A 5228-nucleotide genomic window follows, 5' to 3' on the forward strand; every position below is an offset into this window, starting at 1 on the left:
GGGGGCCGGCGGGTGGGCGGTGGCTGCAGAGCCTCCTGGTGCCCGGGCCGGGGGCCGACCCGCGGTGAGCGGCTGGATATCAGGTGAGGGCGATGGACGGTGCCATCCCCCGACCTCGGCCTGCTTGTTGAGCCCTCGATCCTCTCCCTCACGCCCCCTGCCCGGCGCTAGGTCTTTGCCCACCCAGTCCTGCCCCCGGAGCTGCGGCCCCCGGGCCTGCTGCGCTGGGAGCGCCGTCAGGACGGTCTTCTGGGTCCGCCTTCCCGCAGGAGGGTAGAGAGTAGAAGGCCTTTCCGCGGCTCCAGGATCCGTCCAGGCGGTCCGGGGGTTGGCCGTCCTCTGGAGCCGGGGCGGAGGTGTGGGCAGAGTTCTACTGTTCAGCCCAGGGACGTAACGAAGCGCTAGAAACTTCGTCTCATACCGAAAGACGTCGTTCAGGATCAGACTGCAGGCCCGAGTGATACGTCTCGCCGCCCCTTTTCACAGGGATCACCGGGAGGAATGATCCTCTTCCTGGGTGTCTCGCAGGCCTCCCATGCCACCCATGGTGGACCACAGGACCCTTTGTCCCTTGCTGACACCTGTCCCTTCTTCCCTGCTTGGTGGCCACGGTGGATCCCCTCTGCCCTGGATGCTGTGAGTTTAATGCTGGCCGGGGAAGCAGAGGACATGAGGGAAAGAAGCAGGCTCCTGGGGTCAGCTTTCTTGCTCTGCATCGTCCTGGTCTTAGTGGCCTGAACAGCACCCCATCTGTGAGAGCTCGAGGCACCTACAGAGCCGCGGGCCCCATCCCCTGGCCACTGGGTCATGCGCTGCGTGGTCCTTGGCGCCATCTTCCCTGTGGCCAAGCATCTTCTCTGACCACAACAACATGAAGCTGGAAGTCAACCACAGAAAAAGAAATGGGGAAAAAATCATTACATGGAGACTAAACAACATGCGACTAAAAAAACCCAGTGGGTCAACGAGGAAATCAAAAAGGGAATTAAAAAATACCTTAAGTAAGAGTTTCTATAAAATTCTACTTTTTATACATTATTAATTGAAGTGCATAGTACCTTGTGTCGGTTTACTCAAAGTTAGCAATGTAATTCATATTTCATTGATTAAAAAATGTCTAACACTTAGCTTTATGGGCCTAGAAATTTTTCAATGAAAGCTTATTTACATATTTTTGTTGCAGAGCAATATCATAGGATGATTGCCAGCAGACTTTTAAGAACAAATATATATTACACTAGGATAAAATTCTATGGGGGAAGTAGAAAGGAAATGAAGTTCAAGCGAGAAGAACGAATCATGTAAAATTTCCTACTACTGAAGAATTTCTTGTTCATGTACTTTTTAAATTTTTATTTATTTATTTATTTTGGTTACGTTGGGTCTCCGTTGCTGTGCGCGGGCTTGCTCTAGTTGCGGCGAGCAGGGGCTCCTCTTCATTGTGGTGCGTGGGCTTCTCATTGCGGTGGCTTCTCTTGTTGCGGAGCATGGGCTCTAGAACACGCAGGCCTCAGTAGTTGTGGCATGCGCACTCAGTAGTTGTGGCTCACGGACTCTAGGGAGCACGGGCTTCAGTAGTTGTAGCTCACGGGCTTAGCAGCTCCGCGGCATGTGGGATCTTCCTGGACCAGGGCTCGAACCCGTGTCCCCTGCATTGACAGGTGGATTCTTAACCACTGCACCACCAGGGAAGCCTGACAATACAGTATTTAGATGCCATTGAACACATTAATAAAAGTGATTTAAGATTTGTATTTTTAATGGACATATTTGCACTACACAGAAATTATGTTAGATGTCATGTTATATGTGTAAAAGGGTTTATATTTCATCAAAATCTTTCTAGAAAGTATGTGAGCAAAAGTTTAAGGCTGTTGTTTGAAGGTCCAGCTGAAACATTACTTCCTCTGTCGAATTTCCCTTACCCTTTTCCCCTCCTCTTCCGCAGAACTTTGCTACAGTGAAGAAAATACTGTAACGTAGGTGGAAATATTTGTTGTCTACAGGTCTTCTCCCTGTTCTCTTGGGGGGCAGGAATGATAGGTTATTTATCTTTGTATTCCCATGCGCGTTGTAACTATAGATGCAGAACATATACTTACTAATTTATTTCTATTATATAGTTCATAAAAATGTTCCTAATATAGGGCATGTCCTAGAGTTTAAAGTGGGAATAGGTTATAGCGTGTCTCTGGGGAAATATGCATTGTAATCCCCAAATGCACTGACAAAATGTCTGGTTCTACCTAGAGAAACTGAATTGAAACAAAGTAAATGGCCCCAAGCCATTTGCAATATAGTCCAGTGGGCCTCTCTTACAGAAACATCGGGAAAGCTAAGTGAAGATGTAAGAGTTATTTGGAACTAATTGGCTTAAGAAACAAAATCTTTTGTTGTTTTCAGAAAAAAATTTGGAGGCCAGTTAGTATTGCAAGTGGGGAATGGGGAGGAAGCTGGTGTGGTAGTGACCAGTGTGTAATGTAGTAAATATCAGATCGTGTAATAATCAGACGGTTATAATGACTTTGTTTAAATAAACTAAGGGGACACATTTGCTTTGAATCGCTTCCAAATTCTGAGTAGGTTAATAATTTTCTTCTCTCCATCACTACGTGGAAGAAAAAAGTTGCTTAACCATGGTGGCACCCAATTTTGGCTTACCATTAAGGATGAACACTTTTTTTTTTTTTGAGCACGAAGCATGTGGGATCCACCAGGAATCGAACCCGCATCCCCTGCATTGGAAGTATGGAGTCTTAACCACTTGACCGCCAGGGAGGTCCCAAGGATGAACCCTACTTCACTTCTTTCTTTTACTTCTTTCTTTTCCTTCCTCCTCTTTTTTCTTTCTTTCCTTTAAAATTAGGTAAATTAGACATTAAGACATCAGTCGGAACGCTCTTCACAAATCTTTCAAGTCCAAATTATTAATAGAATAATATTCTGTATTTGATTCTATGCTTACACAGGTATGTTTACATAAACATTTATACTCTTAAAATGTAAAATGGAATCGTATCATTTATCACTCTCACATTGGCTTTTTCAGTTAATGATATGGTACAGACATGTGCCAGATCAGTACAAATAGGTCCACCTAATCCTTTTTTTATATATATAAATTTATTTATTTATCCATTTATTTTTGGCTACATTGGGTCTTTGTACGTGCTTTTCTCTCTAGTTGCAGCAGGGGCTACTCTTCGTTGCAGTGCTCGGGCTTCTCATTGTGGTGGCTTCTCTTGTTGCAGAGCACGGGCTCTAGGCGCACGGGCTCAGTAGTTGTGGCTCCCGGGCTTAGTTGCTCCACGGCATGTGGGATCCTCCCGGACCGGGGCTCGAACCCGTGTCCCCTGCACTGGCAGGCAAGTTCTTAAACACTGTGCCACCAGGGAAGCCGCCCACCTAATCCTTTTAAATTGCTGCTTAGTAGTCTACAGTATTGCTATGTGGTACCACATAGCAATAAGTACCCTTATTTGTAATTGTTAAAGGAAAAAACCATAGGCCCAAAATGGCATCACTTGTGCTAAAGCCAAGATTTAACACCTAATCTAATTACAGTTTCAACCTTCCCCAGAAATGTAATCTTAACCAACCAGTTTGGAATTTTCTGGTTGGCACCAATGAAATAATACCATCCTCACCCCCGCCCCTCCCCCCGCCCCCAACCAAGAGGAAGCAGAGGCAGTCTGCATGACAAAACCCTTGCCCAGTCCTTTATCCCAAAAAGTGATGTCCTGGCCCCAAATAACCCTTTCTTTTCTTTTGCTAATGACTTACTTGCCCCACCCTCCAGCTTATAAAAACCTTCCATTCTGTACAGCTCTGCGGAGGGCCCTTCCATCTGCTAGAAGGGATGCTGCCTGCTTCATGAATCTTTGAATAAAGCCAATTAGCTCTCCAAACTTAGGTGAATTTTGTTTTAAACACAAGTTAGGTATGATGATAGTACTGTCTACATGGGGTTGTAATGAGAGTTGGAAGCTTTGATATACGTGGAGAACTTAGGAGAGGCACACGGGATATGAACTGCCTAAGTTTGGGAGAAATACCCTGTAGTTCCACCTCCTTCTTCATGGCTAATAGTAGATATTCTGCAATAAGTACATTCCCTAATTTGTAATTATTTGTATATTAATTACTGCTTAGGGTATTTTCAATTTTTTTACAATCACAAATTTCGCTGCAGTAGGCATCCTGAAACAAAAATCTTACAATTTTTAACTTCTTACAATTTTTTGCTTCTTAAATAACAATAAAAACTGTTAAAAACCAGTGCTGATGAAGTATGAGAAAAAGAGTTAATCTCAAGTACTAATAGTTGGAATACAAACTGGTAGATGAATACAGATGTCTGTTAGAGGTAAAATTTGCATATACTATGATCTCATTCTTTTTTTACATTTTTTTTGAAAATTAAAAAAAAAATGGAACGCTTCACAAATTTGCATGTCATCCTTGCACAGGAGCCATGCTAATCGTCTCTGTACCGTTCCAATTTTAGTACATGTGCTGCTGAAATGAGCAATGATCTCTCATTCTAACTTTAGGACTCTAATCTGCAGAAACAGATATAGACTAATTTTCAAAAATTCAGATAGGTATTAGATTTTATGTACTAAATCAAATATTTATGAGAAAACTTTTTAAAGCTAATCCAAATGCATTTTTTCTTTTGTCAAAGCGGAATATTAACTTGGGTCATGTGGACAAAAAAGTGTCCTATCAGTAAACAAAAGGCGTTGTGGTCATAAAGCCCTCAGGGATGGCATCCCAACTCCCATCCCAAGGTGTGCCCTGAGGGGATTCAGGAGGGAGAAAACAGGATACTGGCCCTGGATAGTTAAGATGCATGTCAAAAGAATGGTTTCAGGGACGACTTCCCTGGTGATCCGGTGGGTTAGACCCCGAGCTCCCAATGCAAGGAGCCAGGTTGCATCCCTGGTTGGGGAACTAGATCTCGCACGCCACAACTAAGAGTACGCATGCCGCAACCAAGACCCGGTGCGGCCAAAATAAATTAATTAATTTATTAATTAAAAGAATGGTTTCAGAGAATTTAAAGAATTAAAACCATTGAAAGAATGGTTTCCAGACTTCCCTGGTGGGCCAGTGGTTAGGACTCCGGGCTTCTACTGCTGGGGGCGAGGGTTTGATCACTGGCTGGGGAACTAAGATCCTATATGCTGCTCAGACAAAAAAAAAAAAAAAAAAAAACCTTTTTC

The 5228-nt window shown here is 43.8% G+C and overlaps 1 non-coding gene across 1 annotated transcript; it reads right to left on the reverse strand.

Annotated features, from left to right (window-relative positions):
• Positions 1-4424: 4424 nt before the first annotated feature.
• On the reverse strand, positions 4425-4531 carry LOC112406542 (U6 spliceosomal RNA). The gene has a single exon (XR_003004583.1). It is a non-coding gene; the product is annotated as a U6 spliceosomal RNA (small nuclear RNA).
• Between the last annotated feature and the right edge of the window lie 697 nt (positions 4532-5228).

Source organism: Neophocaena asiaeorientalis, unplaced genomic scaffold (genome assembly GCF_003031525.2).
Source record: "Neophocaena asiaeorientalis asiaeorientalis breed wild unplaced genomic scaffold, Neophocaena_asiaeorientalis_V1.1 scaffold443, whole genome shotgun sequence".
Taxonomy (NCBI): Eukaryota; Metazoa; Chordata; class Mammalia; order Artiodactyla; family Phocoenidae; genus Neophocaena; species Neophocaena asiaeorientalis.